General features: G+C 36.6%; 1 long non-coding RNA gene across 2 annotated transcripts; it reads left to right on the forward strand.

Moving 5' to 3' along the window:
• The first annotated feature begins 31 nt into the window (after positions 1-31).
• LOC116069971 lies at positions 32-15,954 on the forward strand. 2 transcript variants are annotated; one of them, XR_004110233.1, is made up of 3 exons: positions 32-2,574; positions 13,171-13,611; positions 15,840-15,954. It is a non-coding gene; the product is annotated as an uncharacterized LOC116069971 (long non-coding RNA). The 2 variants fall into 2 exon arrangements; XR_004110234.1 differs by lacking the exon at positions 15,840-15,954 and adding an exon at positions 13,731-13,834.
• The last annotated feature ends 763 nt before the right edge of the window (positions 15,955-16,717 follow it).

The raw sequence follows: 16,717 nt of genomic DNA on the forward strand, positions 1-16,717 counted from the left end.
TGCAAATATGGTTCCACAGACCAGCAGACCCAGGTCTCTTTTCTTGTGGCCATCAAGACTAACACGTGGAGATATTCAGCAGCACTGATCCCGGCTGGTCATTTAACACAGTGAAATACACGACAAATGAGACGTCCATTACCTTTCCTCAAAACTCTCCTCTATTGAAGACAGGGGTTTATCTGCTTTCTGACTCACTAGACTAGACATGAGCTCTAAGGATGGATTTTGACCATCTGGGGACGGAGCTGCAGCAGAAGGGGTGCAGAGAAGCAGACGCACTGGCTGTAGAGCCTGTACTGTCTGCCTCGAATTAATGAGACGCAGTGAACAGAATGGGAAAATAGGCACGATATGCCTATAATACGTATGCAAATTTGGCTTTCTGATGCTGTATCTAACCTCTCACAGTAAAAAAGTTGAGGACATTGGCTATCAGTTTGTTATCTGTGTAATTGACATTCTAGTTGTCCTAAGGGGGTAAAAATCTTGGTACATTATTTAGGTTGGGGGTAAGGGGTATTTTACCCCTCAAGCAGTTGCTATTTGTTCTCTTTTCAAAGGCTGTGTTAGCTTATGAGGTATTCTGGCTTTGGCTAATTCTGTCTTAGAAAAGAACAGCAGTCAAACTCAATCAAATTATAACTGCCGTTAGACCAGACAGTCCCAAGAGGACGAAGAAATAGATCACACCTTCGGATGTGCTTGATTTTCAGACATTCATTTTCACTTTGAACAAATGGCCTGAGCCTTTCCTTGGGGTACTTTCTTACATCTAGGAGAAGGAAAAGAAAGGTCATATGTTCCTGAAGGCTGGGGATTGTCACATGTAACAAAGTCATCTCAAAAAAAGAAGACTGCTCGAGAGAGGATTTCCTCTGATCTAATTTTCCTAAAAAGAAAAACTCAGCTGACACACCGAAGGGATTCAGAATCCAATGTCACCGAGTTCGGTTATAAATTTGTTTCAGTCATTGAAGCATGTTTACTCTTACAACATCAAAGCATGTTATCTTCACTGACTCTTGGCCCCCTGGAATTTAAGGTGACCCTATCCAAATCCCTAATCTCTGTGAAACTCTGAAGTAGGACTTTCCTGACAGTTTCTTAGGGGAGCTCTGGGTGATTAAGAGGTGTGAAAGAAGATTAAGATAATGTTAAAAGCCCTATCAGGTTATTTCTAAAATAATCGGGATGCTGAAAGGCAAGGCATTTGTCTCTTTCACAATTCCACCCACACTTAATAGAACACAATACAATGTCTTGGTGGTGAGACTGTACTTCCTTAAAACAGTGTTTTCTTTCCAGCATACTCTCTGGAGTCATACAAGTTCAGCAGGAGGAGGATGGTACTCCACCAGCTTTTTCTAATGGAGACCCAAATTGCTTGTGTGGTGGAAGTTCACTAGGAAGAGTTAGTGAGGGAAATTTGGATAGGACCAGATCCCAATCATAGGGTGCAATCACACCCACTGACAAGAACGGAAACTTGTCAATGGTAGAAAAAGTTGGACAAGGCAGGATGACCCTATCTGATTCCAGTGACTGCCATATATGCAGATGAGTTCACTGGGATTAAGAGTGGGTAAGATGAATACAGGCTTCAAGAAGTAATTCTTGTTTGTTTTCACTCTGGACTGAACCTTTGTTATAATTCCTTTGGCTAATGGAAACAATAAAAAAAAGAACTGGCTAGTTATTTAAAAGTTTAATCAAAGCCATCAGTTAGTATGCTTATAAGGAAAGGGAACATAGAATAAGGAGACAAATATAACTACACTTTCTCCATTTGAGCAGAGAATGGCAGTACATCTATTATTGGCTGCATTAAGATGGACCCTTTTACCCTCTTTTGTCCTTTCAGCACACATTTGTAACTAAACTTAACTAAAGTAATCAAAAACAAGAGGGGATATTTACTATGGTATAATGACAGTGAAGTTTGCTTGGTTGGTTGGTTTTCTCCCCTTTTAATCTTCAGTGAGCTAATGAATACAAAGGATTTCTCCCTGAGTGTACCAGGTTCAAAATTGTGGAGGGCAGATTCTGTGAATGAAGGGTTTTTACACCGGGATTGCAGCCTATAAAGTTATCATTTGAAATAAAAAAAAAAAAAATTAGCATCTGCAATCTGAAGCAGACCAAACAAATACATCGTGCAATACACACAGTCTTCTCTGCAACTTTCCTCAGAATGAACAATTTTGGAACGGTGCTCATCTGTAGTCTTGAGAGCGTAAAGAGTGTGTTGGAACAAGGACACAATTAAAAGTGACTTTGGAGATGGCATTTACAGCTCAGTGGAGAGTGATTGCCTACTGTGCAGTAAGCTCTATGTTCAGTCCCTAACATAGACCCAGAGGTGGAGCAAGTAAGAAGGGAGAAAAGCAAATTAAACCTCTTTTAAGAAGATTTGTTGATTTATATTCATTCAGCTGTATATGTATCTAACTATGTGTGTAGATGCCTGCAGAGGCCAGAAGAGGGCACCAGACATCCAAGAACTGTTACAGGTGACTGTGAACCTCCTGAGTAGACTGAGAATAGAACTATGGTCCTGTGAAACAGCAGTAGGTAAGTACTCTTGATCACTGAGCCATCTGCCTAACCCCCTCAATCTCTATCTTAAATCACCATATTGAGAAAGTCTTAATGACAAAAGAGCCTTTCTGAAAAGTAATAAATATTTAATTAAACAGGATAGCTTTACAAAAAATTATATGAGATTGTTTTAAACCAACCTCTTAATAAAATCATTAAAGGATATGACGGTGCCCAAACTAAATCACTGAGCAATTATGGGGATTTCCTCAAGACAAAGGTACTCAGCTGGAGGTCCTTTGATGGGTTCTGCCTCAGCACTTTCTAAAGATTTATCAGAAATGGAAATGTGCAGATTAGAATCTAGGTGATGTTTAGAAATCTGGGTTGCAGCAAATTCTCCTCGGGGAGTCCCATCACTGCTGTGGTTGGTGAGTTACTGCCTCAGGCAACATCTTTTTCATATGATAAATGTAAAAAACGAGAAAGGAAAAAAAAAACGAAATAAGTGTTACATTAATGCATTTTTTTTTTTAATTTTGGTACTGAAGTGTTCTGGTTTCAAAATACTACTATCATAAGCCACAGAAATAAATAGAAAATTTTACCCTAAATCACCCTGTGATTACTTCAGCTGTATTAATTATGGAATTTAATAACTGACTATTTTTTAGAAGTGGTTAACAATTCCTGAAGTAAAATCCTCTTTAAGGCTGCAGTTTAGGACTACAGATGTTGGGCATCTCTACTACTGGGTTTAGCTCTCCCTGACATTAGGGCTGTATCTCTGACTATTGACTGTAATTACTCATCTCTAGCTTGCCATTATTATTTTCTGTAAATGATGGTATAGACACTTTTTGAAAAACCACATCTGTGCAGAGAGCATTTTGAAGAAGGTAGTCAGAATGGAATTATCTCCCATCTTCCCAGGTGCTCCAAAAGAGATAAGACCCCAATTCAGCTTCTAAACAGAAATGAAGGAGGCAGAGGAAGACAGATAGATTTAAAGGGACTGGACAAAGCTATCACAGAAGCCAGCCCTGATCTTGCAGACTACACACTTGAGCATTTAGGTTTTAATCTTGTTTTCTTTCTCTCTTTTTTTCTTTCTTTCTTTCTTTCTTTCTTTCTTTCTTCCTTCTTTTCTTTCTTTCTTTCTTTCTTTTTTTCTTTCTTTCTTTCTTTCTCCCTTTCTTCCTTTCATCATCTGATGTGGGAATAATAACTAAATTAAGATCCTGGAACTTTCTTGTTTTTCATGGGAGCTAAGCCGATATAAAATCTTAAGAAATATTTCACCTAATTTTTAAGCAAAATAGAGAAGAGAAAAACTTTGCTTGTATATTTCTCATCAATTGACATTAACATTTTATTCAACATTACAATATATCTAAATTTAATGGATTCAAGTAGCTTTTAGATAATTACCATTACTTGAACGGACATGCTTACTCTGAACATTTCATTATAGATATAAAGATGAGGACAGATGCATGGAGGAGAAGGGAAATTGTCCTCTTATGTATCAAATGAAGTTTTTGGTTCTGATTAGTTGTTTTAAAGTCATTTACTACCAAACAAAAGCACATACACATGCATTTGGGAAAGACTGAAAGGTTGAAAGGAAATGCCATCTCGGAGACTGCGTGCAGGATTCTTTTGTCAGTCAAAGCTACATGCTGCTGTCTAAGGATGTTTTCGCTCATTTATTACAGGTCCTGCCTTGTAGGAAACTGGCTTCTGCTTGTGGGTTTCTCTTCTGCTTGCACAGGCACCAGTCCTGTTAAATGGATATCGAAGCCTTTATTTTTTTTTTCTTCTACTTCAAGTGCCCTCTAGCGAGCAATATCTGTGCAGGTTGCTATGTAGAAGGAGGTGGAATGAAGAAAGAAAAAAGAAATCCACCAATTGCGGTTCTCATTCCTGAAGTGCTCCTCTCCTTTTTCTTTATTTTTTTTTTTTTAAGTTCCTCACAGGGGTCATTTCCTCATAAGTGTTTGCCAAACAAAAAAGGTGTTGTTGCTTTTGCATGTGAAATACATCGTTCATTTACTAAACTGTGAAGCAAATGTTAATCCTTTCTCAGGGGCCTTTTTGGAGCACTCATCATGATTTTTCCTGAAGTTTCATACACCATGGTAATCAGGCAAATAAAAGAAAGTAAGTTGCTCCCCAGGAAGAAATTCTGTTTTGTTCCCATTTTGACAGCAGAGCAACTCTAAGGCCTTTGATGCAAATTGATTAACCTCTCCATGGGCTTTGAGTTTTGTGGTTCCATAAAAGTGCATAATACTTCTTTCTTACCTCAGGGGGGTGGTATGAGGCTTAATTGGAGCATATAAAACAATTTCAGTTCCTCAGACCCAATTTGATATAAAGTTGGACTCGCTTTTTTCATCTACTAACTGGGCTTCAAATTCTCTTCGGTTGTCCATGGTGCAACGTGATCGAGACTCTGTGTTTTCATAAAGACGTTGTTAAAACAATTTCTTCTGTAAATAGTGGACTTGCTTAAGAGATGTTCAGTGTTAAGGCCTGTTAAAAAATACAAAGAAAAGAAAAATTTAGGTGCTCCTGAAAACATGATTACATATAATACATAGAACTAAGTAGTAAGAGAAGAAATCTTACAAAGCATTCACTGGGCATATCTCCCCATGTTTTATGCAAACTAATAATAACAGAAGGTAATTTTACTCTCACAAACATTCCATTAAGCAGTTACTCTGAGCGCAGAAGAAATGCCGAGGCATTATTCAAATGACTGGATTTCTGGATACCTGTTACTCAGCTTGGAGTCTCCTTTACTGCATCACGTTTGAGCAGTACCCTCTGACTGCCCTATCTTCAAGGGCAGACGTAGAGCGAGGCAAGCTGCCCTACAATCTACTCCATTAGATTCTTTACTTGCTGCATCTCTTTAATTATTAAAATGCTGTGGATGGTAGCCATTGCATCGTTCACTGAACTATAAAACGGAGGCTTAGAAAACGTAAGTGATTCCTCCCCAGATTACGCAGTTAATAAAACTACATCTTAAATCAGCATTGTTTGACAGGAGTTCTGAAGAATTGACTCAGTTTCCAAATGTGCACTGTTTTTTGTTTGTTTGTTTATTTGTTTGTTTGTTTTCAGGGAACTGACTTTGGTTCCAAACCCCCACCTGGGGCCTGTAACTCCAGCTCTAGTGAATACACCTGGTGTCTGAGAGCACCTGCACTCACACCGACACACTCATACACATTCATATATACACACAAATAAAAATGAAAGCATAAACATAAATGAAGTTAGATTATGTCTGATCCTCTTAAATATTAAAATTATATTAATGCAAGACTACCAAAACCTACTTTTTTTCTTTTGCACTAGAGGAAATCAAGTAGATCTTTTCCTGAAAGTTAAACTTGCATTCCATCACTATGCAATACTTTTAGTCCCTTACAACTTACTTTTAATTCAAGCTTTACTTCACTGAAAGGATTCTTAAGTTGAAACGAAACAGAAGTTATCGTTTACATTTGCAAACATTATCACAATATTTACCAGTAAGTGGGTTTATAATATATATGCTAGGATTCATGGATACCAAGTTAAATATAAATCCTCCAAAGAGTTGAAAGGGAATAAAATACTAATTCAGAATAATAATTACCACTATGGAAATTCTCTGGGAATACTAGATTTGAAAGGTACTCAAAGTCTTGTTTAATTTCTCAGTTTTTTTAATTCTAGAATGTTGTGGTTTTATTGTAATGATTTACATTTGTATAGTCCTTTATATGTTTTTAAGCACACTTGACTTCATACATGACGTTTGCGACAACTGTGTGAAATATGTAGGTCTATTTTACATAAGTTTCACAGGAACAGGCTTCTAGAGGCAATGGAGTCCTTATACAATGTCTTCATTTTATAGGAATTTAATTGGCCAGTTTTTTGATATCTGAATATAGATACATAGTTACGTAGCTAGATAGCTCTTGAAAGACCCTACTCTCAGATCACAAATGGTTAATATTTAAAGGATAATAACAACTTACCTACTTTTACACCTCTGATTCTGGGGTAAATGAGGTAGTATAATCAAGAGTATGCAAGGTATGGAGATAAAAGCCTGGCTAATAAACACAGCGCAGTGTAGAAACTTCAGTCCAATTAATGCAATCTAAAGAAGGTATGCTTTCAATTTCTGATAAGAGCAATGATACTGGCTTCTTTCACCAAGTCTCTATACACTCTTACTGTGGCTTTGTAATGATTGAAATATTTCAGACCCTTGGAATCTGCCTTTCACATACAATACATGAGATACCTTTAAAGCAGATCTTGTTGAATGGAAACTTTTGTATTAAGTATTGTTAATAAATCAGTTATCAGGAATATATTTACACCTGTATCAGTAAGATAGCAATATAAAACAAAAGCCAAACTAGAAAACAAGCTAAATAAACTAAGCTCAAATATGTCTGAAAACTTTTTTCTGGTAGCTATTATTAGATAATTCGAACAGTAAACCTACAAAAAATTCTTTTCAAGTGGAGAGGGTTAAAATGGATATTTCTATTCTTCAGAAGCAGAAAAAAAAAAAAAAGCCAACATACATGATTTGCCCAAAACACAGAGTGTGGTGAATCTTTTTTCTCTGTCTACCTTGTTTGCATGAAGTTATTTGTGCTTTCTTACTCCAAATTATGTCACTGTTTCTGGTCAAGAGCAAAATGTTTCATTGTGTTGTTCTACTTACTTCAAATTATGTACAGAACATAAGATGAAAATAAATGCCACCAGCAGAATAAAATAGTGTTGAGCAATTAGAGGGTTTTTTTTTGAACCATGGGAATATATATATGAATATATATATGCATATATATATATATATATGAGAGAGAAGGGGTGTAGATATAGATATAGAGATAGGGATATAGATATCACCTTGTTATCTGTAGCAAATCTTAACATTTCAGATGAAGAGTTTTGATAAGAAATGTATTCAACCTTTTAAAAATATAATTAGAATTTTGTTTCTCTCCTGATATTGGAACCAAAGTACCTTGTGTGCTTCTGACAAAGGAAAAGTGCCTTACTATTCTGAAATTGATAACACTTTCATTAGTTTTCACAGCAAAGGACCGAAGTTTGCAAGAAAATGTAAGATATTTGAGGCAAGGTATAAGTATTGTTTCATCTCTTGGAATAACATGACTCTCTCCTTCATTTTGACTAGCTAATTCAATAGTTTCTTTCATAAGTACACTGAATCCAAGTTTCCTGAGTATGTAAGAAGTACTCACATGAGAGGTATTGAAAGTTCTCTCTGGTTGTAGATGGGTATAATCATCCTCTCTTCCATGACCCTGTTAATATCCCCACACCCCAAGAAGAACAGCCAGCCAGAAAATAGACCATTTGCTACATTCGTACTGTGTATTCTGCCCTGTTTGTATGATATTTTTCTTCTGCCCAGACAAGGCATTATGCCAGCTCTCAATCACCCTTTAAATGGTACCTCCCACTGTTCCTGAGGACATTCTGAGCTTGAGGCAAACCCACCCCCTTTCATTTCTCTGTAAATTGTCATTTTCTAAATAGTTTATACCTTGTTCAAAAAAGTATTTCTTGGAGATAAAATTTTATTTTCTTGGGATAATCACATGTCTCAGTGGTTTAGTATTTACCTCATGGACTATATGAGGTCCACAGATAGGTTCAGTCCTATGAACCACCTCTACCAAAAATAAATAAATAAATAAAGAAAGAAAGAAAGAAAGAAAGAAAGAAAGAAACAAAGAAACAAAGAAAGGAAAAGAGAAAGAAAGAAAAAAGAAAGGTCTTTATATTTTATTCTACATGCCCTTTTCTATCTAAATTAATACAAAGCCCAAATCAACTAATATTAGAAGAAAATGATTTTTCAGTCTTGAAATCTGATAAAGAAACATGGTTTAATATTTCTTATGCAATGGCTTTAAGGAGAAATAATGTGATTCTTAGCCATAAATGAGATAAAGGGATATTTCATAGATGGAGGATTGTACTACTGTTCAAAAATATGGCCTCGAGTGTCAGCTGGAAGTCAGGAAAGCACCAGAGCTTAGAGACAAGGAAAAACATTGGCCATCCATATTCATGCCAAGGTTCTGATCTTTTGGCAGGATGCTCCTGACCAGGTCAGCACTGCAGAGGGAAAGTGCCTTGCCAACTGTGGGTCAGCTTCATGCCAACTGACTTCTGGTGGGGATGCTTGATTTATCTAATTCCCTGGAAGCCTTGGGCTCTCAAGATCAAACTCTGAACAGCCTTGTAGATAGAAAGGCCTTAAGGGAAGAAAGCTGTATAGAAATTCACTGGTCAAGGCTGGAGAGAATAGTATAGCTTATCCCAGACCTTGACTAAGACATTGATTTACACAATAAGAACCTTTTCTAAAAAACATTATTTCTTTATGTTTTTGGATATACATTATGCTAATGGTTAATATTGAGGTATTCACCCCCCCACACACACACATCTACATTATAATTACTGCTTGTTCTTATGCCTTAGGCTTAGCTCAACACTAAGAATATTGGGATCAGCTGGTTAATAAGACCTTGAACATAGAGATGCCACTTTCTCCCTCTCAAATAGATAATAGTCATGCTATATTTCCAAATGCGTCTCTCTTATGGTTTGAACCTAGATGTGGCCCCTTGTAGATCATGAGCTAGAGGACTTGAAACCAGTACCACTTAGGCCAGGGGTTAGAGGACTTGAAGCCTGTACCACCAATAAGAGTTCCAGCATCCTTTGGGATATGACTCTGATGGAAGAAAAAAAGGTAAGAAGAGGTAGATACTTGTAGTAGATAATTCAATCCTGGACTGTCTTTACTTTTCAGCCTACAAAGGAAAGTATTATATCCTCATTAAGAGGACTATGTCACCACATGCCTGAGAGAACGGCAACAAACGCTGAAACTTCTAAAACCAAGTACCAAAATATCAATCTTGTTTTTCCCTACAACCTTTGAAGAATTTTTCTCACCTTGACCAGAAATTAACTGACACAACCCCAAATATAATGTTATTGTTGTGTGACTTTGCGATGTGAACCAAGATCTGTTTCCTTCAGGGACAGCCTAAATGGCAGAACAGACAAATGGTTCCATACCCATCTGACTTAGAGAACCAGTGAGTTTCTTGGAGGTTACTTACAGAAGCATGGATAAGTGCTTATTTACAGAAGCACAGGTGGCACCAAGGTATCTGTATGGATGAAAACCATAGTGTGTTGACCAAGTCATAAAAGCTGCATTCCTGGAACTTCAGAAACCATTTCCAGGCAGCACAGCTGGGCAGTCTCTGCCTTCAGCAATAATCATATATTGCCTTTATAATCCTGCCTCTTTTCTGGACTCTTACGAGCCTCCTTTCTCACTTCAAGGAGAAGTTCTAGCTACTTCCTCACTTCAGGTCATAGGTACTAGCTATACACACACACACACACACACACACACACACACACACACACACATACACACACACACACACACATACACACACACACACACAAACATACACACACGTGTGTGTGTGTTCTTGGTCTCTACTTATTTCGACACTTACAAATACCTGTCTCTACTTCCCATGCAGTTTGAGGCGTCACATACTTTCCTCTTATTCATGTTCTTTTTGTCTATTGCCAGCACTAGATTGCTTCTAAACTAATTGAAGATAGTATCAAAAAGAATGACTGGAAAGAGATTGTGTCTAATGTCAATGATTAAAAGTTTTGTCTGCTCCAAGTCCAGAGATGTTATCTTGGGACATCTTAAGCCTCCATAATATCCATTCATTGGCCTCACATATATATGCCCATATTCTGTATCTTTCAGAAACTCCTTTAGAATTCATGAACAGACTCCTAGTTTCCACTAACCAAAGTGCTAAGTATGTTGTCAGTCAGCATCTGGGTCTTAGAACAGAGTTTTTCCTGCTTTGCTGTAATATACAGTCTAATGTATATACCATCAATTTGAGAACTGTGTTCTTTTATGACTTTCTTTGTTCAATTACTATCAAAGTTTCGTGAAATTGCTGCTTCAGTGAGTCACGCTCACTCATATTGGCTTCTTTTATTCATTTGAGGTGAGAGCCATTTCTTTCTTGGGCAGCAAGGGCTCTATTATTCATATCTGTGATTCCTAAACTTAGCGGGAGGCCGATCTATACTCCATGTGTAGAGTTCCTATTATCTAAGATAGTGAACAAGTGAATATGGCTGCAGAAATAACTGTGGAATTATTCTCAGCAGCTAACTAGAAATAGATCCAGAATTGGACTTAGAAAATCAGATGGCCCAACAGATCGTTGTGGGGAAGTCAAGAAGATAACAGATTTCACTGGAAAAAGGACGACAGCAAGAAAAGCATGATAAAACAAAGCAAAACTAGGAAGCTCAATCTTCTTGCCCAGAAATAGATAATTTTTATAGAAATAGTCATGAAAGGAGAATTAAGGGCTGAATTGTCTCTGTCTGTCTGTCTGTCTGTCTGTCTGTCTCTCTCTCTCTCACACACACACGTATGTACACACACACATACACACACACACACACACACACACACACACATATATATATATATATATATATATATATATATATATATATATATAAAATGTATGACTGACATAATTAGGTGTGAACATAGGGAGACAGGTTAGAACTTTATTGGTGATTTACATGGTCATAATAAGTATTACTCAGAGTAATCATAATGAAAATGACATCAAGTATTAATGAGGATACTTCTGCTTCTTAACAGTTTATAATTTAATACCTTAGATTTTATAAAGCAACTCCTCTTTCAGGAAGCAAGTGGCCCCCAGGCCAACTACACTGTTTCTGCTATACCCTCACACAGACAACTCCACTACTAAGACAGAGGTTTCAAATAGATTCCTAACTATCCAGAGCTCTGATTTTCCTTTAAGAGCAGAAAATATATTTTGTCCATTTATCTTTGAATCCCCAGGAGCACAGAAGAAATGCTCAATAAACTTTTATTTATTTATTATCTTCTATTCCCCACAAGAAGCTACAAAATAAATAGGTGTGTACCCTGATCTTTTGGTGAGGAAACCAGACAACACTTGGTTAGAGCAGAAATCAGGTAACAAAGTTCTAACCCTTTAACAAAACCAAGACTGCCAAGGTCACATTGCTTATTAATTACTTATTTTTTTTTCCTGTGAGGAATTCTAAGAAAGAACACTACCTGCCTTCATATTCAGATGTAGAACCAAAGAAGTTTTCTGGCAATGTGCCCACTTCTCTTGCTTTGCAAGGATCAAGGGCAAAGCTGCACACTTCTGAGTCTGCCTTGAGCACCTAGAGCACTCTTTCATACATTGACGTGGTGGAGAACAGGAAAGATATTATGCGTCTGGATGTGAAAATCCATGTTTATTCTAGGGGAGATGGAATCAGTGCATCCCTGATTAATTTACACTTAAATCAATGAAGTGTTTTGCAAAAGATATTTGATGTTCAAGAATCTTTTTAAAGGAGTCTGATGGGACTTTAAAGCTGTTTTTCTCTTAAGAAGGGAACTTTTCTTCTCTATGATCTTAGACACAAATGACATAATTTCAAAGTCATGCTTCAGAGCAGAATCCTATTGCTTTCAAAACCTTTCTACTTACACGTATTTAGAGGTGGTTAACTTATATATTTTATCATGTCACCATGTTTTTCTCATTATCTATCTATGTATCTGTCAGTTTGATTGTTTGCTTGTCTCTTTATTTTCATCTATCATCTATCTTTCTATATTTATTTATATAAACTAATAATCTAACATCAGCACCTCTATCTATCTTTCTGTTTGTCATCTATCATCTTTTTATTGATCAATATATCATCTATCAATCATCTATTTCTATCTATCTATCTATCTATCTATCTATCTATCTATCTATCTATCTATCTCATCTATCTACCTTAGCTCCAAAACAGTTCTGATTACAAAGAGCCTAAGAGATCCCTGTTCTGAGCAAACATGGATGACCATGGCATGGGAGTATGGATATTTCTGACCCCGAATTATATATGAGCTTTTACAGGTACAGAAGCTCATAAATCAATGCATTTATCAAAAATATCAGTTAGGACAGCAAGTCAGCAGATTACAGTGGAGCGGGTGATGCTGCCTGATACCAGGAGTCTGTGCTCACTTCTGGGAGTTTTAGATTCTTATACCCTCAGGCAAAGAGTTTACAGGGACACACAATGGCACTAGAAGAAAAAACAATTTAAGAAAAAAATTCACTTCACACAGGAAGAAAGCAGTAGTCCCACTGTACAAACAATCACTGCTTTCCAGTAACTTTAGAATAATCCATGACTCAGTTACATAGCAAGCTCATTTATAAGGAGCAATATTGTACTTCTGGACATTCTAGGATGGCCTTAATTCTACAAGATGTACTACCTGTTTGAAGAAGGAAGACCCGCAGTGGTTAGAGATTTATATGTGTTTGTTTTATGGAGAAACATGTGTGTGCTGAGAGTCAATGATAATTTGAATTAACTAAGTAATCCTGTGCCAGTGTTTTGCATGAAGTCATTCTGTTTATCCCACAGACATTTGAAGATGCAGTTTAGTCACCACCCTTCGGAAGAGAAAGGATATGAGATACAAAAAAGCAATGCTGAATTCTTCAAATCCTGCATCTGCTTCAAAACTGGTGTCATTTCTATCCATACTTTGTATTTGTTACAAACTTCTTAGTAGAGCCCAACATCTGTCATAAGCCAAATACTGTCCTTGTGCAATGATTTCTGTTGTGACACAAATCCTAGATGCATGAAATAAGTAGGTGGCAAATTAGTCACTTTCCAATGATCCTTCTGATTTCCATCAAGAGGGAAGGTTTAAATTTCTATTCCTGCTTGTGCTGATGCCTCTAACAAGCTGAATGCTGGCTTCTCCTCAGACTTAAGAAGACTCCAAGTGTCACCTTTGAATCTGAGAACAATGCTTTGCATTCATTCAATTTATTTCTAAGTTTACCTTATAGTGTGGTAAGTAGAAATAATATTTCTATTTCTATGTATGGCTATAAGTTTTTCTTTTAAACAAATGTTTATTTTATATTTTACATTTTGAATAAGTGAGGTGATCAAAATATTATATCACACAGATGGTGCACCGAGAAAAAGAAAAGCAACATAGCTATATGCATGACTACAGCTTGAGGAAGAAAAACACTATATTAAATCAACATCCTTTCAAAGAGCCCTCACCAAGTAAATTGCCGTTTTAAATTTGAGAAGTATACACATTTGCAACAATATTTCTGGATTTCAAATTTTTGTTAAATTTAAAATGTTCCAGATATTTCTACTTGGGTTTCTTAGTTTAAAAATATCAACTCTGAAATATATAAAAATCATCTCTTGATGTTATACCTACACCAGGGGGTGTTAAAGAAGTGCTTTTAGATACAAAATAAAGTATTAAAAGTTTTAAGAGATGTCTCTCTGTGCCTCTACCCACGAAAATTTCAAAATGCTAGCCTTCATCTCCAGTTAAGGTCTTGGACTTAGACTTACAAAATACCAGAGACTTACTCTTTTGAGACTGAAGTAAATAAAGAAAGTAAATCTTCCCCGGGTACAAATTTGGAGCAGGCTATGTGAAAACCAACTTCCATTTTTTTCTGCCTGTTTTATTTGGTTTATCACCCAGTTTCATTTGGGGAGACATTGCGCTCCTCTTCAATGAAACCTTACTTTTATCTGCTTTCCCTTGCTAGTGCAAAGGAAAGTCAACATATTGCTCATAAGGCGTTAAAGTCTTTATGAACTACTGATGGATATCAAGGAAGCGTTCTGAGGATTAGGAGGTGATATTGTGGCAAAATGTCTAGTTCCTCTAAATATTACCTTCAGTAGCTTTGTCACAAATATTGCTGAAGAAAGAAAGTATGAATCACTCAAGTCCTAAGGGCTTTATGCTGAAGGGCCATTTATGTTTTCCTTTTGTTTGAATTACTGGCCAACACTACTGAATGAATGAGGTAAAAAGAAAATATCTTTCCTAAAAACAAAATGAAAAGTGGAAAGAAAGAGAATACAGAGAAGGAGGGGGTCAGAGGGAGAAAAGGTGTATGGAAAGATAGAGGGAGAGAAGGTAGAAATGCTAACCATCCAGTGCTGTGAAGGAGTCTGGTCCTTTGTGCTTTTTTTGTTTTGAGATGAGATCTCAACATGACTACCAGGCTTCTGACTACAGGTGGGCTATACAAGGCCTGATTTGCCTATTCATTTATTTACTGGTTTATTTAAGTTCATGCCTTGCAGGGGTGTACCTGAGGCATTTGGGTATAATTAGATACAAGCCAAAACCGTTTCTTCAGTTCTGATTAAGGTCTGGGGTATGATTACACAGTTCTGCAAAGGATTTGGGAAACATATGTATGTATATATCCTATATAGAAAATTTGTTACATGTTCTGTGCCCCATCCCTTAGTATGTACAGGTGCTTTTAGCATTACTCTAAGTGTAGTACCATTGCTGTTTTGTTTCTTGACAAACTTTATCAGTCCCCTTGCACCCTCATTGCTACCTGCTGTGGTAAATTTCTTCTTATTGCCTGAATCAGTCAAGACATAAATATTAATTTATTGTCAATATCACTTTGAGGCATATATATATATATATATATATATATATATATATCCCTGCCCTATTCTCATTTCTACTACTTATTAGTAAAAGACTTTTCCCCCCTCTGTGTACATTCATCTCACCTTTATCAATCGACTTTAGTAATCCTGCATAATATACCCTTATGTTATACAACATGTAGATTGTAGCAATTCTAGTAACATGAACTCTATGTGAGAAAAGGTCATTAATTATAAACATATACAGCATTAAGTGTATTTACATTAATGAATAACACAAAAGGCAAGAAAAATATCAGCTTTCCATTTATATTTTCTCTGAAACCTTGAGCCTAATTTTTGTCATTTTGTGTAGCAATATGAGAAACAGAAATGATGGGTGTATGTTGCATGTGTGAGGATAGAAGCTCTTGTCACAGACATCCTTGTCTGGCTTGTCAGTGTATCTCATTAAGTGAGAAGGCACTATATTGAGTCCTTAGCCATGACAGTGTTTAGTTTGATTAATCCATGAGAAATCAGTGTCTTATTAATGTATAAACAAGTGCATATACAAATGCATCTGTACGACTACTCACTTTCATCAGCATGCATTAAATCTCGTGTTGTTCCCTTCTTAGGACCAGGTGCAGATAATTAAAAGATGAATGAGATAAGATGCCCTCGAAAACTCAGTTAAGTGGCAGAGACAGACAATGTGAAAGCGTAATTTTGGTATAAGGACAGCTCTCGAGTTCGGCAGCAGAAAAAGATGATGAAAATGCAAAGGCTTAGGAGACGGAAAACATCCTTGGAGATGCTCTGCTCTGAATATCCTTATGACTGTCTAACCTTGGGAGCCTCTCAACTTCTCTGAAAAGTGCTTGGGTGTGACTGAAGTGAGGAAACACAGCAGGATTCAAGAAGAGTCGTAGACTATGTGCCCATAATAGTTGAATAGACAAGCCCCAAAGAGCCTTATCTTTAACAATGAGAAACTTAAACTTCAATCTATTAATCCTCTGTCATACTGAGAACTATACAACAGGCATATATATTCAGCTTCATGACAGCTGTACTAAAATATAGTGCTAGAGTTTGTGTGATATTTCGCCTAAATGTGGAGTAGCGGGAAGAAGAAATACCATTTAAAAAGTGACTGCAATAATAAAGGAATAACATAAAATATAAAAGGATTGTTCCTGGTGGTTTAACTCCACTCTAACTTCTTAGGAATCTCTAAGACTCAAGCATTCTCATGACATGTATTTTGCAAATGAGAAAAGGGAGGTAGGAAGTACTTAAATATCTTGCTCACCATCACACAAATAACCACAATATTGTATTGTGACAGCCCAAGGGTCAAGAATTGAGGGCTGGAACCAGGTTAATTATCATGATTGCATACCTTTTATCTGAGTGATTTTTTTTTTGTTGGCTTGGCATTTCTATCTTTCATAGGTGGCAGATCCAAGACACTTTTGCAAAGTCTTTGAGTCACTGTCTTTTTTTTTTTTTT

The sequence above is a fragment of the Mastomys coucha genome, unplaced genomic scaffold (genome assembly GCF_008632895.1).
Source record: "Mastomys coucha isolate ucsf_1 unplaced genomic scaffold, UCSF_Mcou_1 pScaffold22, whole genome shotgun sequence".
Lineage (NCBI taxonomy): Eukaryota > Metazoa > Chordata > Mammalia > Rodentia > Muridae > Mastomys > Mastomys coucha.